General features: G+C 33.1%; 1 long non-coding RNA gene across 1 annotated transcript; it reads left to right on the forward strand.

Annotated features, from left to right (window-relative positions):
* Positions 1 to 16754: 16754 nt before the first annotated feature.
* LOC136273282 (uncharacterized) lies at positions 16755 to 19396 on the forward strand. Its single transcript, XR_010711478.1, has 3 exons — positions 16755 to 16890; positions 18548 to 18635; positions 18859 to 19396. It is a non-coding gene; the product is annotated as an uncharacterized lncRNA (long non-coding RNA).
* Positions 19397 to 20077: the final 681 nt, after the last annotated feature.

Genomic DNA, 20077 nt, shown 5'->3' on the forward strand with positions numbered 1-20077 from the left:
AACACAACGTTGCATCATCCTTTAATCTTTGGAAAAAAAACCTATTTATAAAGGGTCTGTCTGAAAAGCTTCATAATATAAATCATATTGTATGAGATAAATAGAATATCTATAATGACTCGTTGAAACGGTTATATCGCTCGGCAAGCCTCGAGAATATATACATCATTTCAACTTGTTGGATAAAGCAAATATAAAATCATACAATATAGATTTCCTCTATATATTCAATAATTTTAATGGAAACATACATAGTCGAGTTTAATCTCAACCGAATACACAGGATGGAAGCTTCATGATAGTTGGTTAACTGGCCAAGTCTACCTGCTTAAAAGAATTTATACCATAAAATGACTCAAGGAAAACAAGCCACATTTGTATATCTTGCTTCATTTTGATGGAAACTCTACGTTTGTGATAAGGCTTGCTAAGCCCAGCAGTGGCATCATACAAGCGCCTTACGAATGCTTGGCTTGCTGGAATAGCTCTAATGCAGAAATTAAATAGGCCAGTTAGTAATTGAATTTCACTAAGGGTCACCTTTTTACGCTATAGAAAATTGTTAAGTTGATGACGTGACGGACCCAATTTGTCTGAGGAAAAACTAACCGTCTCTACAACTGTATCGATATCGAGACCTAAAAACACTAATTTTGTTGTAGGACCCAAAGTTCTGTACTGGGCTAATGGAACTCTTAATTCATCAAAAACAGTTAATTTTGACACTAGATAATAGAATTCTTGAGTCCCAAAAAGAGCTAGTAGAAAATCATCAACTGGGTAGTACACTACATTATTTTAAGATTGACACAGGGTTTTTAATACTCATTCCAAAAAAGAAGCATTTTTTTCAAATTTAGCACAATTTACTGGGCACCCGAATGGAAAACACTTGTCAGTTTAAATTTAGTCATTATCATAGTAACCCAGTATCTGAAAATAAGATGGATGAACCAGAAGTAAGCGAAACGCACTCTTGACGTCCAAAGCACCTGAGCCTATCTTTTCTAAAATTTTCAGGGCTTTGTCAAATGGGGGTTTATCTAACTAAACAATATTTGTGATCAATATATAACTTGGTACTAGTAATACTAATAATGAATTAGGCGGAAAGTATCATCCTTCTTTGACACCATAGCTATCGTGGAAAGTCTAAAGTTATGAAGTGGGGAGTAAGGAAAAAACCAAAGCTAGCAGCCCTGTCCATATTTATTTCTTTGTTAATCAGTTGTATGGCTTCTGTAGTGAGTAACTTTAGATACTTTAGGTTGTTACAGCTGTATGGCCGTCTAGGACTTTCATAACATAATTTAAAACCAAATTGAAACCCCTCTACTAATTCTAGGGCATTTTCCCTATTAGGCTATTTTGACAAATATTTTCATATTGCTGGGGATTTGTTTGAGTGCAAGCAACGTTACTGACTTCTAGCATGCAAAGGAAGGGGGCTTTGTTACTGTTTTGGCTAGTTTGACTGTTGACTGAGGAGGCCAGGTTGATTGGAAGTTTCCAGATCTAAAATTCAAGTAGAGTTTCTACACACAGTGTATTGGTGGGGCTGTGAGAATAATATACACAAATGGCTTTAATGACAATTTTGCCTAGCACATGAGCCCCTGTAATTGAAATTAAAGCTTTAAGAGGCTGGGGTTGGTGTACCAAACGCTGTGAGGAATTTGCACTGTTGTACACGTAAAGCAGCCATAGCTCCTGATCCACTATAGCAACTGATATTGAAAGATTGTACTCTTTTTTAAAGTCGGAATTGGATATTGTAATCGCGCCACCCTAAACCATTGACCCAACTTGCCCCAAGCCGTATTGTGTGAACAAATTAAACAGGGTTGTGCGGTGATGCACAAACAAGGAAAGCATCCGTCAAGACCTGAATATCAGTGATAGGCCTTTATTTGGATTTAGCAGATAGAGCCAAGCTGTCAATGTGAAGTGGGAAATACTTTATATCAACATTTGGGTCAGTTTCGGTTCTATTGTTCATTAAAGATGCCAAATTTACATATTCCCCTTTAAAGATTTTAATTTTGATATTGTTTGGTGCATTATGTCTTATTCATTATCGTTACTGGATACTCGTGCATTCAAAAGTTCAAAACCAGACTGAGATGTACCTTTTTCCTGATACTGAGGACTCCTTCTATCTTTTAAATGACAGATATCCGATCCGCCAGATCTTGCAATTGGTGGGGAGGTTGCGGATCCACGGGGTAAATTTCCTGTGCACTGTATGTGTAAGAAGGACCAGGGATGGATTGGGACAGTTCAGGTGCCAGATTCATCTGAACTTCGGAAGGATCCGTAGTCGAAGGGGCTGAAGGAGGCTCTAGGAGAGGCGGTTGCTTCCCTGATCGTTTCCGATGTTAATAGGGTTGGCTCTCGCCGCTCTGTTTTTCTCTTCAGCATTTCTTTTCTCAAAATTATAAATTTAGGATACCATTCAGTTATAATGAGCAATCACCCAATCAAATGTACATAAAACTATTATAGTATCACGCGAACTTAAAAATGTTGGTGCACAGCATAGACAACCCCAATCATAACCAAACACATTCACAAACATTCTGCGCATCGACAACAAAACAAATTTCTAGAAATATTGGTTAACAAAACGTTAATAAATTTGTGATTTTCAAAAAAAAAATTGGCCTTTATTTATAGGAATGCTAAAGTCGTCTCCACGTCAGGGCGAATTTTAATATGACGTTTTGGCGAAAATTACGCTGTACCCTGTCGTGTCTTTCATTAAATATATCAAAACGACTAGCGTAGACTAAGTTTGATGTAAAATCGGACCAGCAGTAACAATAATTTAATAATGAATAAAAATATAGCTCCAATAAGATTTTTGAATTCATTTTCCCTAAGGGATAATAATTTTTAGAGAAATATCTATACACTGTAAATTAACCGTGCTTAACGTTAAAATCTTCTGTTTTGACTGATGTTGTAAATGCGTACTATAATGACGTCAGTAATTCATGATGTTCTGACTTATTTTTGCGCGCAAAGTCATTAAAGCTCAAATAACAAATATGGTTTGTTTACTTTGATAAATTGATGTAACCTTAAACGTCGAAATTCTCGTGATAAAGTAATCGGTCTTGACACGCGGCAATTTACATTTCAAAATTATACCAGTTATGCAACAACCTTGTAAATATGCAGACAGAATAAGCACAATGCTAGCAACAAAGCAAATTCAGGAACATGTTAAAGGGACATGAACAAAAGCGCCGAACACATTTAGTTGAAATAATGTTATAGGACAAACAAATAATATGATAAAACAAAGCGAGTTCTGTCATATGAATAAAAACGGTCACCTAACCAATCTGATTGATTTGTAAAAAGGAAAATGTACTCTAAGGGAAATTTTGTCAATGGCATATATCCCGACTTTGACATAATGCACATCGTCTTTTAAGGCTTACCTTTACTAATATTAATGAACTCCAGTATCATGAAAATAAACTTTTACTTTAACCAACTCGATGCCGGATAAAACTATACCTGGTTATTCTATCATGTGAAAAACACAATGCTCATACCTTTGTTGTGTTTAGTTTGTACTTCTCATATCTAAACCATTATTCCATTACCCTGTTCTTTAAAACCGTTTTTCTATATCAACTGATAAAACATGCTTTATTAGAAAAAGCTGAAATGTCAAAAATATGTGCACATTTGGTGGAGAGTAACACTAAAGAGGAATCTGAAAGAATGGCGGCCACATATCTAATTAAAGGTTAACTGTGTTCGAAAATTAAACTAAAAGTATCAGATAGGAATGTTTCTACGCTAAAATCTGGTGGACATTTATAGTGTTTTAAAGTCACATGAATGGTAAAGGGGGTTTAGAAACGAAACTAGCGATATTGATGGTTTAATGCTCATCAAGTGTTGCTTTTTCAAAATCTTTGCGTAGTAAGAATACCAGCATCAGGCTTTCCTTGATACTGGCTTTCGATTTAGATAATATAAATCAAATTATATTATTTAAGTAGCACATTTGTTTGATTTCAGACAGTTTGTACATGACCAGTCGGTGTAGATCAATCATGATAAATTACGAATAATGGAGATATCTGCAACGAAAGTAATTCCTGGAATTGTACGTCTAAACGAACAGTTTTGTCTGTATGAAATATATTTCATCACTTACCATTTCCTATAAATCATTCATTTTAGCGCAGGGGATTGCAATAAAGGAATTCTCTGAATTTTAAGTAAAGCAAATATTTCTGCAAAAAATATTGTTAAAAAAATGGACCAGTCTATGTACATCAAACAAATAGTGCAGGGAAAAAAATCTGTAAATCAATCCAATTACAATTGGGGATTGCAGTAAGGGAATTTTCTGATTTATAAGTAATACATTTTTTTGTTTGAAATATTGTACCATTCCCTGTACATCAATCAAATCAGTGCAGAGAAATGGAATAAAAATATCTTTACATCATAGAAATTAGCGCAATCCGTGTACATCAATCAAAATAGCGCAGTTTATTGCATTAAAAATATCTGTAAATCAATTAAATCACCAGAGGGGAATGCAATTAAGGAATAATTTGTGTTTTAAGTAAAACGAAAATGTGTTTTCTGTATAAAATATTCATTTAAAATGTATCGCTTCGTGAAAATGAATCAAATAAATCACTATTGATGCAAATGACGTCAATGAAATAACTCTCGGAATTTCAAATAAATAGCCGTATGATTCTTGTACATTAAGGATTATGCTTTAGAATAAAAATATCTACAGGAGTGAACATTTTGCATGTGTCCATAAGATTTTGTTATTCAATACACAACAATAAAGGCTTCCATCCAAACAAGAAAACAATTAAAATTTAAAAGATTGATTTCTCGATTTTTGTGGCGCGTTGTTGAGGTTTATATTACTGATATAAGAATGTGATACGAAATCAATAATCTGTATTGTGTAATTGGAGAACACCCCCAAAAAAGTTTTAACACGTTTTAATAAGCAATAACAGTAATTGTTTTCCTCCAATGTTTATACCGGGAAACAGGCTGACTCGCCAGGGTGAGGAAAAGATATGTTTACACTTTGAGAAGGTCAACGCCAGATGTCTAGTTTAAAAAAAAAATAAAACCAAAATATTAAATACAGCATTATACAAAGTCAGTATGATACATAGATGGGCTATATATTGACAACTGTACAATTGGTACATGTATTTATTAAAAACCCCGAACTGTCTCTTCCGGGTTAATACAAATACACGTAACGCTTACTTTTGAAAACCACTTTGAGTTTTGTAAAGTAACGAACCGTGTTATGTTCAAAACTTAGAGATAGCATTAGTATAACAGATATATTTGATAGAGGGTATCTATAAATGTCAGGTTTGTTCTAAATTATCGCATTATTGTCGAAGATTTAAATTACAAATCTAAGGAAAAACACATAACTACTGTAAATCATAGTATGAATTCGTCCTAACGACGCAATGAAAACAGAGCACTTTGGTTGTGTATCTATACAAGAACTTACCGAAATAGTGTCTCCCAAGACTTTTTTTTTCCATAATTAAGCATCCCTTTTTTAATATTTTCAACTTCAAATCATTAGGCTGGTGTTTGTTTTATAAAACATCAACAACTGTTTCTCGCTTGAGTCAATTTAAACTAACGAGCATTCACAACTTTGTGTATGTCAACAAATTTGATTATTCAATTCGTATGATCAGTAGTTCCATTTCATTAAAAAATATTTGGTTTAGCTCTAAAAAAAAATTATTCAAAGGTACAAAAAATATTTCAAGGTTTATTTAAGTAAAATGTTACATTAAAACAGTTAGATTTATCAAAAATGACGTACTATATTGTTCTCTGCAAGGTCATATGCACATTAACAGCATAACACAACGTTGCATCATCCTTTAATCTTTGGAGAAAAAAAAACTATTTATAAAGGGTCTGTCTGAAAAGCTTCATGATATAAATCATATTGTATGAGACAAATAGAATATCTATAATGACTCGTTGAAATGGTTATATCGCTCGGCAAGCCTCGCGAATATATACATCATTTCAACTTGTTGGATAAAGCAAATATAAAATCATACAATATAGATATCCTCTATATATTCAATAATTTTAATGGAAACATATATAGTCAAGTTTAATCTCAACCGAATACACATGATGGAAGCTTCATGATAGTTGGTTAACTGGCCAAGTCTATCTGCTTATAAGAATTTATACCATAAAATGACTCAAGGAAAACAAGCCACATTTGTATATCTTGCTTCGTTTTGATGGAAACTCTACGTTTGTGATAAGGCTTGCTAAGCCCAGCAGTGGCATCATACAAGCGCCTTACGAATGCTTGGCTTGCTGGAATAGCTCTAATGCAGAAATTAAATAGACCAGTTAGTGATTGAATTTTACTAAGGGTCACCTTTTTACGCTATAGAAAATTGTTAAGTTGATGACGTGACGGACCCAATTTGTCTGAGGGAAAACTAACCGTCTCTACAACTGTATCGATATCGAGACCTAAAAACACTATTTTTGTTGTAGGACCAAAAGTTCTGTACTGGGCTAATGGAACTCTTAATTCATCAAAAACAGTTAATTTTGACACTAGATAATAGAATTCTTGAGTCCCCAAAAGAGCTAGTAGAAAATCATCAACTGGGTAGTACACTACATTATTATAAGATTGACACAGGGTTTTTATTACTCATTTCAAAAAAGAAGCAATTTTTTCAAATTTAGCACAACTTACTGGGCACCCGAATGGAATACACTTGTCCGTTTAAATTTAGTCATTATCATAGTAACCCAGTATCTGAAAATAAGATGGATGAACCAGAAGTAAGCGAAACGCACTCTTGACGTCCAAAGCACCTGAGCCTATCTTTTCTAACATTTTCAGGGCTTTGTCAAATGGGGGTTTATCTAACTAAACAATATTTGTGATCAATATATAACTGGGTACTAGTAATACAAATAATGAATTAGGCGGAAAGTATCATCCTTCTTTGACACCATAGCTATCGTGGAAAGTCTAAGGTTATGAAGTGGGGAGGAAGGAAAAAAGCTAGCAGCCCTGTCCATATTTATTTCTTTGTTAATCAATTGTATGGCTTCTGTAGTGAGTAACTTTAGAAACTTTAAGTTGTTACAGCTATGTGGCCGTCTAGGACTTTCATAACATAATTTAAAACCAAATTGAAACCCCTCTACTAATTCTAAGGCATTTTCCCTGTTAGGCTATTATGCAAAATATTTTAATATTGCTGGGGATTCGTTTGAGTGTAAGCAACGTTACTGACTTCTAGCATGCAAGGGAAGGGGGCTTTGTTACTGTTTTGGCTAGTTTGACTGTTGACTGAGGAGGCCAGGTTGATTGGAAGTTTCCAGATCTAAAATTCAAGTAGAGTTTCTACAGACAGTGTATGGGTGGGGCTGTGAGAATAATATACACAAATGGCTTTAATGACAATTTTGCCTAGCACATGAGCCCCTGTAATTGAAATTAAAGCTTTAAGAGGCTGGGGTTGGTGTACCAAATGCTGTGAGGAAGGTGCACTGTTGTACACGTAAAGCAGCCATAGCTCCTGATCCACTATAGCAACTGAAATTGAAAGATTGTACTCTTTTTAAAGTCGGAATTAGATATTGTAATCGCGCCACCCTAAACCATTGACCCAACTTGCCCCAAGCCGTATTGTGTGAACAAATTAAACAGGGCTGTGCGGTGATGCACAAACAAGGAAAGCATCCGTCAAGACCTGAATATCAGTGATAGGCCTTTATTTGGATTTAGCAGATAGAGCCAAACTGTCAATGTGAAGTTGGAAATACTTTATATCATCATTTGGGTCAGTTTCGGTTCTATTGTTCATTAAAGATGCCAAATGTACATATTCCCCTTTTAAAGATTTTAATTTTGATATTGTTGGGTGCATTATGGCTTATTCATTATCGTTATTGGCTACTCGTGCATTCAAAAGTTCAAAACCAGACTGAGATGTACCTTCTTCCTGATACTGAAGACCCCCTCTGTCTTTTAAGATGACAGATAGCCGATCCGCCAGATCTCGCAATTGGTGAGGAGGTTGCGGCTCCACGAGGTAAATTTCCTGTGCACTGTAAGTGTAAGAAGGACCAGGGATCGATTGGGACAGTTCAGGTGCCAGATTCATCTGAACTTCGGAAGGATCCGTAGTCGAAGGGACTGAAGGAGGCTCTAGGAGAGGCGGTTGCTTCACTGATCGTTTCCGAGGTTGATAGGGTTGGCTCTCGCCGCTCTGTTTTTCTCTTCACCATTTCTTTTCTCAAAATTATAAATTTAAGATACCAATCAGTTATAATGAGCAATCACCCAATCAAATGTACATAAAACTATTATAGTATCACGCGAACTTAAAAATGTTGATGCACAGCATAGACAACCCCAATCATAACCAAACACATTTACAAACATTCTGCGCATCGACAACAAAACAAATTTCTATAAATATTGGTTAACAAAATGTTTATAAATTTGTGATTTTCCAAAAAAAAATTGGCCTTTATTTATAGGAATGCTAAAGTCGTCTCCACGTCAGGGCAAATTTTAATATGACGTTTTGGCGAACATAACGCTGTACCCTATCGTGTCTTTCATTAAATATATCAAAATGACTAGCGTAGACTAAGTTTGATGTAAAATCGGACCAGCAGTAACAATAATTTAATAATGAATACAAATATAGCTCCAATAAGATTTTTGAATTCATTTTCCCTAAGGGGTAATAATTTTAGAGAAATATATATACACTGGAAATTAACCGTGCTTAACGTTAAAATCTTCTGTTTTGACTGATGTTGTAAATTCGTACTATAATGACGTCAGTAATTCATGATGTTCTGACTTATTTTTGCGCGCAAAGTCATTAAAGCTCAAATAACAAATATGGTTTGTTTACTTTGATAAATTGATGTAACCTTAAACGTCGAAATTCTCGTGATAAAGTAATCGGTCTTGACACGCGGCAATTTACATTTCAAAATTATACCAGTTATGCAACAACCTTGTAAATATGCAGACAGAATAAGCACAATGCTAGCAACAAAGCAAAATTCAGGAACATGTTAAAGGGACATGAACAAAAGCGCCGAACACATTTAGTTGAAATAATGTTATAGGACAAACAAATAATATGATAAAACAAAGCGAGTTCTGTCATACAAATGTATGAATAAAAACGGTCACCTAACCAATCTGATTGATTTGTAAAAAGGAAAATGTACTCTAAGGGAAATTTTGTCAATGGCATATATCCCGACTTTTACATAATGCACATCGTCTTTTAAGGCTAACCTTTACTAATATTAATGAACTCCAGTATCATGAAAATAAACTTTTACTCTAAATTATAACCAACTCGATGCCTGATAAAACTATACCTGGTTATTCTATCATGTGAAAAACACAATGCTCATACCTTTGTTGTGTTTAGTTTGTACTTCTCATAGCTAAACCATTATTCCATTACCCTGTTCTTTAAAACTGTTTTTCTATATCAACTTATCAAAAATGCTTTATAAAAAAAGCTGAAATGTCAAAAACATGTGCACATTTGGTGGAGAGTAACACTAAAGAGGAATCTGAAAGAATGGCGGCCACATATCTAATTAAAGGTTAACTGTGTTCGTAAATTAAACTAAAAGTATCAGATAGGAATGTTTTTACGCTAAAATCTGGTGGACATTTATAGTGTTTTAAAGTCGCATGAATGGTAAAGGGGGTTTAGAAACGAAACTAGCGATACTGATGGTTAAATGCTCATCAAGTGTTGCTTCTTCAAAATCTGCAACGAAAGTAATTCTTGGAATTGTACGTCTAAACGAACAGTTTTGTCAGTATGAAATATATTTCATCACCTACCATTTCCTGTAAAGCATTCATTTTAGCGCAGGGGATTGCAATAAAGGAATTCTCTGACTTTTAAGTAAAGCAAATGTTTCTGCAAAAAATATTGTTTAAAAAATGGACCAGTCCATGTACATCAAACAAATAGTGCAGGGGGAAAAAAATCTGTAAACCAATCCAATTACAATTGGGGATTGCAGTACGGGAATTTTCTGATTTATTAGTAATACATTTTTTTGTTTGAAATATTGTACCATTCCCTGTACACCGATCAAATCAGTGCAGAGAAATGGAATAAAAATATCTTTACATCATAGAAATTAGCGCAATCCGTGTACATCAATCAAAATAGCGCAGTTTATTGCATTAAAAATATCTGTAAATCAATGAAATCACCAGAGGGGAATGCAATAAAGGAAAAATTTGTGTTTTAAGTAAAACGAAAATGTGTTTTCTGTATAAAATATTCATTTAAAATGTATCGCTCCGTAAAAATGAATCAAATAAATCACTATTGATGCAAATGACGTCAATGAAACAATTCTCGGAATTTCAAATAAATAGCCGTATGTTTCTTGTACATTGAGGATTGTGCTTTAGAATAAAAAATATCTACAGGAGTGAACATTTTGTATGTGTCCATAAGATTTTGTTATTCAATACACAACAATAAAGGCTTCCATCCAAACAAGAAAACAATTAAAATTTAAAAGATTGATTTCTCGATTTTTGTGGCGCGTTGTTGAGGTTTATATTACTGATATAAGAATGTGATACGAAATCAATAATCTGTATTGTATAATTGGAGAACACCCCCCAAAAAGTTTTAACATATTTTAATAAGCAATAACAGTATTCGTTTTGCCTCCAATGTTTATACCGGGAAACAGGCTGACTCGCCAGGGTGAGGAAAATATATGTTTACACTTTGAGAAGGTCAACGCCAGATGTCTAGTTTAAAAAAAAATAAAACCAAAATATTAAATACAGCATTATACAAAGTCAGTATGATACATAGATGGGCTATATATTGACAACTGTACAATTGGTACATGTATTCATTATAAACCCCGAACTGTCTCTTCCGGGTTAATACAAGTATTTGAAAACCACTTAGAGTTTTGTAAAGTAACGAACCGTGTTATGTTCAAAACTTAGAGATAGCATTAGATTTATTATTTAAAGCATAAATTATTCACATTTTTAAATTTTCTTTCTGAATAGAAATATTGTATGGGAATGGCACGCAATAACAAGAATGAAATTTATCAAGATCTTATAGACCAAACAAAAAGTTTGGATATGCACGTGTTCGGACCTATGAAAGTTTGGTTTGCACATCTCCAGATCTAGACTTATCGTAAAGATCTAGTAGTTTTGAGATTATATTCATGTAAACATTTATTATGGTTTGATAACGTTAACGTTTATGATATATGTCGACGAATGGCCACGAATAGTCAGCCAGGAACATGAAGGGGAATTTATCATATATAATAGCCTTTCTGTGAGGGCAATCTGGCTATGAAAAGGGAAAGTCCAAATATTCAGTTTCTTTCCATCGAGAAAATCGTTTATAAAGCTGTTGTTACGGTGTAGGAGAAATTGATTTAAAAGTATTTACCTGAGAATGACTGGGGACATAATCAGTTTACAACGCCGTTTATCATGCAGAAGTTTGTTTTCATCTTTTCCTCACATACATAGTTATTTCGCGACAAATTAAAATAAACGTATATTTTGGTAAGCGCATTACATTCAGCCTTGCATTCTATAAAAGGCTGTTGGTTCCAACTCTATATCAAATTTAATACACAATTTAAAACGATGGCTTTATTCATTAGGTGGAAACACGTAAATATAATATGCATTAAAGTCATTTTCGCAGTCATTTACATACAACCAATATTGGGATGGGAAAACGACATTCGTTTTTTTTTTTTAACAAAACATCCTTAACATAAAAGAGTAACTTATTGTCTGCTCCTTATAAAGATACGCCATCGATTCCGAAGCCGGTATGATTGTACCAAGATTTTGGCGTAATCTATAGATAATGGATTTTAGTTTTTTGTTTTTTCTAAATATATGGCAAACTAGACATAAACATATGTAATCTTTAAATAAATAATCTTTCTTAAGTTTATTGTGTTTACAATCTACATCAGATGCGGGAAAAACAATCTCAAGCAATCGGATATGTAACCAAACGTTACCCCTTCTATAACACACCCATATTGCAATGGCTTTGTTCTTATATCTTTGTTCCTATAAATATCTTTTTTTTACTTACTTTAAATATTTCAATTTTTGAATAGATACAGATTCTGCTCCTGAAAATAGGTTATCAATAACATGTCTAAATTTTAAAAGATGATTAGTTTCTTTTCAAAATTAGTTTGTACTATAATTGAACTACTACAAAAATCGGACCAAGTAGCATTTAGCGTTTGTAATTTGTTGATTTATTTGTTGAAAAGTCAGTATCTGCTAAATGTAATAGCGTAAATAATAATCTAACACCTACAATGTGATTTGTTTGACTTAAAAAATGTTCTATGTACATATTTTAGAAAATATATATAACGATAGTAAACAAAATCGTTAGTATTAAAATTTAATATTAAATTAAACTTCGATTAACATTCAATAGGAATAATTTATAGCTTACAATTTCAACGTTACTAAAACCGATATTGACATTGCCCCTTTTTTTTTCGTCGCAGCATCGTGTAGGCATTGCATGCTGAGAGCGCATGCGTTAGATGTTATTAAGGTCTTCCGTTTCTAACGGAAGACCTTATTGTTTTCGTTCGGTTTCTTTTTCCCTATTCTTTTTTTTTCTTACATATTTTGTGCAGGCGATTTCTCAGAAACTACCTGGTCGATTAACATGAAACTTTCAGATCTGATAGATATTACTCTGAACCTTATTGGAAATTTTTTTTAATGGTGACGTCACTTCCGGTTTTGAGATATTAACAATTCAACGATTTTTATAGGGTCGGCTTGTCCACGAAGGTTCTCATAAACTAAAAAAGATATTGAGTTCAAAATTTCAGGAATGATAGTCCAAAGAATGTAGATTTGCAATAAGGCATTTATAATTTTTCAGTGCAAAAAGCGCCGAAGTTTGGTGGGGCTCCAAAAATGAGATAAAAAAGCGTTGTGATTTTGCATGGTTTTCTTAATTTATCTTTTTTTCCGGAAATATTTACTTAAGACATGTAGAACAAAAAATATTTATGTTTAAAAAATCTTTCATTTGACATCAAGAAAAAGGGGCTGGCCCCTCAAATTAGGGACCTAGAGTTCTTGAAAGTATTAGCTCTATAACTCAAAAGCGGTTAAGATTTCAATATAGCTGTCGCTGCAAAATATGTTCATTATGATCTTATTAATGTCGTAACAATAATATTTTGTTTGTGTATTGCGTAATGTGAGTGCAAAAAGCTAAACTTGTTACCATGTGTTTGTGTTTTATTTGGCAAATAAACGGGGCATTTGTGCGTATAACTGGCATAAAGGATACCAGTTTACATACGGAAAGTGTATAAACATTTTAGTTATTTTATAGTGAAACACATTATGGATAAAAGAACTGCTTCTATGCAATGCATTTGAGTCGCATTTAAAATCTAGCTGAATTCCGAGCTGTGTATGTGAACAATTACGTATCCGATCCCTTGCCCGCGGCCGAGGAAATAGGCCGCGGCTGGACTAGCGAGCGGTCTGCCGTTATCTAATACACAAGATTTGCGTCTTTCTGTAATGCACAAATGGGTTTTATTTATGTAGCTGCAAACTCAAAAACTCCGATTTTAATGATTTTAATAGTAAATAAAAAAGATTATACCTTTACCTACTACCATAGGCAAGTGTACATGTACAATAGCTTGCGTTCGGAAAGTGTTTAAACAGTTTAATTCTCTTCTAGAGAAACACATTATGGGTAAAAGAATTGCTTCTATGCAATGTATTTGAGTCGCATTTAAAATCTAGCTAGCTGTATTCCGAACTTCATGTATGTAAACAATTATACGTATCCGATCCTTGCCAGCGGCTGAGGAAATGGGTCGCGGCTGGACTAGCGAGCGGTCTACCTTTATCCAATACACAAGATATGCGCCTTGCTGTAATGCACACACGGGTTTATTTATGTAGCTGCAAACACAAAGACATCAGATTTTAACGATATAAAAGAGTAAATGAAAAAGGATTATACCATTACCTACGAAGTATTGCTGTTTTGCTGTCGTAATTCAAAAAAGAAAAATAGATAGTATGACTGTCATTGAAAATAGGGCGTTCTTTGTGATCTTGTCTATGTCATGAAATGGTTTTTTTGTTGGAAAATAAAATTCAGTTATCAAACTGCAAACATTTCAAACCCACCACGTTGAGTGTACAATTTCATAACACGGGCCGAGGAGATGCCGCGCTAGTGGACAACCGATTCGCTGTAGGACACATGCTTCTCGTGTTTATACGTTATCACACATTCCAATGCTCATTGATTCGTTATTATTTTCATTTCCAATTATATTGGTTAACGATGCATCAAACCATTGATTTAAATCATAGTTCGTATAATAAAGGAAAAAGCTGCCACCAATGAATATAATACGTTTTACAGTCGTACGATTTGAAATGTAAATAAATTCACTTGTGTCCGTTTGTGACATTTTGCTGCTGAGAATTAAATGCATTACACTACCAATTTCAACAAAATATCGGCGATATTCACATAAATATCTGTAATAATAAAGCCAAGCAGTATAACGATTTTCTCATATGTTACGTAATTAGGGATTTTTAGGGGTCAAAAGTCCAAAACATTGATCACCTATATCTCAAAAAGGAAAAATATTTTGAAATGCAGTTTAAAAGAAAAGATGCTCAAAATGATGTACTTAACAACATGCAACCTGAAAAATTTGGTTCAGCGGCCCCAAAAAGGAGATAAGGGACTGGCCCCTAGAACATTCTTTCTCAGATATCTCAAGAATGGTAACGAATTTCTGAACACTTGTTGAACAAAATGTCTTTATAATCCAATGACCTTTTATCTGATACCAAGAAAAAGGGGCTGGCCCCTCAAATTAGGGACCTAGAAGGCTCTAAAGTCTGTTTCCTATAGTTCTTTACCGAGGGATATTTCGTAATAAATTATAGAAGCAAATATGTTTATCTAACAGTTATGTAGCTTAACAATATAATGATTTTCTCATGGGTTACGTAATTAGAGATTTTTAGGGGTCAAAAGTCCAAAACTTTAATCACCTATATCTAAAAAAGGAAAAATATTTTGAAATGCAGTATAAAAGAAAAGATGCTCAAAATGATGTACTTAACAACATGCAACCTAAAAAATTTGGTTTAGCGGCCACAATTAGGAGATAAGGTACCGACCCCTTAAACGTTTTTCACAGATATCTCAAGAACGGTGACGAATTTCTAAACACTTGTTGAACAAAGCTCTTACACCTGAAACAAAATAGTACCTGGCCCTTAAAATGTAGACCCTCTTTTCCTGTTTTAAATCATGTATAGCTGTTAAATAGCAAGATCGAACATCAATCTCAATTTCTAAAATCAGACGGAAGACCTCCTCGTTGCTCGCAACGAGATCGTGTCTAGTTTTTTCTTTATATTTCTAAATACTGCCTACACAACGACAACAGCTTCATTACATCGTCGACTGTCGTATAAAAACGGTTTTCAAATAATAACCAGGAGTTTTTTTTTTTAAATAATGTTTAGTTTTTTCTTTAATATTCTAATTATGCTATCGGTATTAACTGCCCAGATCCAGGTTCCGTTAAGGGACATTTTCTTCTCCCCAAATAACTCCACTCAGTTAACAAATTACAGTGTTGCATTGTTTGAACTTCAGCGTGTAAGTGTTATTCAATGTACAATTGTTGTAAGGAATTCATATATAAGTCCAAGAGTCGTCAGTGTATTGGACTTCATTTTCCAGACTTTGATAGCAGTTCGAATTTAATGACTATTCCAATATATGAAGGAAATGTGGCATATCAAAAAGGTATAGTTCAGCGACATTTTTTCTTTCTTAATAGTCAATTTACTTGGATTATCGGGAATACTTTATATGTTAAGGTATAATTTAAGAGTGTTTTTAATGTTGCTCACTACAGCTTGACATAGTGTCTCAAATCAGCAGAAAATAAATTAATCTTTGAGATAAATAGCATTATGGATATCAGTTATACTTGTCAAATAGGGGGAAAATTGCAATTTCGGATTTGAAACAATTTAGCATTAAAAAAATTGTACAAAAGCCCCAGGCGGATTCAAACCCGTGATCTGCGGCTTAAAAGCCCGATACTCTAATCACTGAGCTATGAAGACGAACAGCTGATACAAATAATTTTACAAAACATTTAAATTGCATTCATGTGACGTGGTGCCTTAAAAAGTAAAAGTCTAGGTGTAGTGAAGTACCTTCAGCATTGTCAAGTCTCTTAATATAGTGAAATGTTAACTATAAAATAATAGTACTTTAAAGATCAAATATTGTTTCACGGTTAGCATTCAGCTGAGTTTTAAATTAGCTAAAGACAAACTCATCCAAGATAAATGTTTACGCAAAGCGAGAATAAATGAATAAACGAGTAGATCGTAGTTAATTGTATGTATTGTAAATAGAACAAGAGTAGACCCAACATCCCCCCCCCAAAAAAAAATGGCGATGGTCATTAAATGTTTATGCTTGTTTAATACTTGAAACAAACAATGTTACCATCATAATTACTATTTAAGGGCATCAACATTTTAGCGTGAAAAATTGATAGATATATTAACTTATATGTTTTGAAGGTGTGAAACCACTATACATTGCGACTTTTTAAAGCATCATATAAACTTATATCGTAGGATGCGAGAATGACTGGGTGGAGTTCGGCGGTCATTGTTATCTTCTACTTGAAACAAAATCCACCTGGGCTGAAGCACGGGTATAAAAACAGTGTCAATGGAAAGATAAGATAATTCTATTAATATTATTGTGGTGCATGTATATGATCACCTCTTGTATATACCTGTCTAAGTGTAGTCGAAATATTGCATTGTACGTTAAAAAAATATGGATTAAGAAAACTTACACCTCCTAAAATATGACTCAATAAGTTAGAGTTGGTGGAAAATATATACAGCTAGTCTAACCCTTTTAATATCATTTATAACATATTTTATGAGGTATTAAAACTATAATTATTTTCTTTTACGTTTTACATTCTCAATTTTTACCATCATATCAAGAGTCTGCCTAATTAAATAAAAAGATATCTTGATATCATATCAAGCGTGTAAATATCCTTGTTAGATATATATTTTTTTAAATTTTATTGTCTCTTTATTGACCAGGGAAAGAGTCAATAACATTGGGAAGTAATTAATTAAACTACAACTACTTGCTCAAAACCTTCAATAATATAACCATGACTATTACAGGAATTTTCAAATGTAATTACAATGTATTTAGATTACTATTAATTTGCAAATAATGAATTTAATTACAAATTACATTTGAAAAATACATTTATTGAAATTCAAACAAAGCATAAACATGTATAGCAATCTACAAATCTGTCTAGAACCCATTAATCAGTTACAACATTTTTTAATTATACGCAAACAAACGTAAGCATGTATGAAAATGTACAGTATGTCATGAACCCATTTTTAGTTTTTACGGTGTTTGTTATATATTTGAAGTTTGAACATTCTCCTTCTTCGTTACAAATTCAGACATTTTTTATCTTTTTCCTTTCTCACATGAGAATCTGACCCCCCTGCATTTTAGAATTAAGAATAAATTACTTTGTGGTTTATTTGCATTATTTAAGGGAAGTGATGAGATTTTTTGGAGAAATAAGTAAATGATACATGTATACATACATACTTTCTTATGTGTTACAAAATTTGATCTCACTTCAAACTTCATCATATTTTTATTAAACAGTGGATGCATTTGGCCTTAAATTGTCCTTTTTCAGAATTTTGAGGTTTATCAAATGCTCTAAAACATTTAAACTTGCCATATTAGCAGTTTGTGTAAACTACCATACACAAATATTTTTGATTAAAAAAAATAATTCAAAAATATTTATCAAAGTTAACTGAAGAGTTTTAGGTCTACCTGTATATGAACCTAGGGCTCTTATTTGTACTTGTTTATAACAACTAACCCAACCTGTGAACAAATAAATGGCAAACAAAGAATAAAAACCATAATAAATGCCATATCCTTAGTTATCTTAACGGTCAATTCATAAGAATGATATAATAGTTTAAACAACATAAACATGTTAGTGTGTGGACAATGGGTTGCAGACAACTTTGTAATCATAAAGAACATTTTTTTTTATTGTAGAATAATCATTTATGATTCAATAAGTACATGAAACATTACCCCATCCCTGCTATCGATATCGTTAAGGTCGATACAGTATTTGAACTCGTTACTCTAAAAAAAAAATTGTGTGTATCAACAATTCACAGAGGTCAGTTGGTTTAGGAAAGCTGTAACAGAATTTTAATGATCAATGCAAAAATGTATCTTATTCATCAAGAAGAACAAATTTCTGAATGATTGTTTATTTCATTACACAGTTGAAATGTCGGAAAATGTGTTCATACATGGTGGAAATCGAGAGTGCTGTCGAAGCTGAATGGATCGCTAAAACATTTATTGATAAAGGTAAATCAATCGTTAGTGAAAGTGTGCTACGGATTTAGTTTGTATATTCGTGTATTGCGCCAATCCTTTGTATATGATAGATGTGTCATCTTTCTTTCTGAACAAACACCCTAAAGCATAGCTTAATGTGAATCAAGAATGTTGATTACTTTGTCAGTCATCTTTTTTTAAAATTTGATATCAACTTTTGAGTTTTTGTTTATTGATTCTCTCTAATTTTCAGCAAACTGTGGCTCCAATCCGTTTGTTTGTACAGCATGGACGGGTTTGAATGACCTACTTATTGAAGGTCAATATAGGTGGGACCATTTGAACACATCCCTGAGTTTCACTAACTGGCATCCCGAAGAACCAAGTTTAGTGTTCCCAAGCCATGCAGCAGAAAGGGACTGTATCGATATGTTGAGTAATGGTCTGTGGAATGACCGACCATGCTCTTATCTTAATTTGGTAATATGTGAAAAAGCCTTCAAGAACTGATTTATAGGTGTGTATTTTTAAGATATTAAATTCGTTTTCGAGTAGCATTGTAGGAAATTTGGTCACTTTTGGAAATTACTATCTGCAAACTACATCAACAGATTTAGTATTACAACTCTGTGAAATACAAGTTTATTGACATTTGATTTAAATGAATTTGCACCAACTATAAGAACATTATTTCGTAACAAAGAGGTGCGCGTACATCACACGGCATACAAATCAGGTACATTGTATAACAGAAAACAATTGATAGACGATCAATAAATGTCTAGTTTGTTCTAAATTATCGCAATTTTGGTGACCATTGATTCATTTTATCTTAATCATGTTATTTTTTTCATATTCTCATAATTGAGAGGTTTTGGGTTATATTAATAGGATATGAATTTACACCAACACAGGCTTGGAACTTCCTAGTATGTATGTAACAAAGTAGTGTTTGGACTAAATATACCTTTGATTTTTATTGTTTGTATGATCAATAAGTGATAAACTGTCGTGTCATATATTTGTAAGACTTTTTAAAAATTGAAGAATAGAATATGCAAGCAAGGTGTATCATTCAGACATTCTAAAAAAATAAACTTTCTCTGTTTCACATTTTTCTGATAATGGTAATGTACTTTGTATTCTATTATTAGAATAAATAGTTTTCAATTACTTCGATTTTTTATGCGTTTTTTTTTTTGTTTTTGTTTTTTTTTTTCGAAAATAAAAGTAAAAAAGTATATGGTTTAATTAAATAGTTTAATAGTTTAATCTTGATATAACTCCTACTTGCAAAAAACATAGTTGTTATGGTTATCTACACCATCAACTTGTTTTGAGATATCTGCAGAACTGTAACCATGCCAGAGTTCCGGTTTGACGGACAAAAACTCTGCATACATCTTGCGCACTAAGTGTTGCCCAAGATTTTTGGACTTATTAATTTAAATTTTGGACTAATTTAGCAATGT

This window comes from Magallana gigas, chromosome 1 (genome assembly GCF_963853765.1).
Source record: "Magallana gigas chromosome 1, xbMagGiga1.1, whole genome shotgun sequence".
Lineage (NCBI taxonomy): Eukaryota > Metazoa > Mollusca > Bivalvia > Ostreida > Ostreidae > Magallana > Magallana gigas.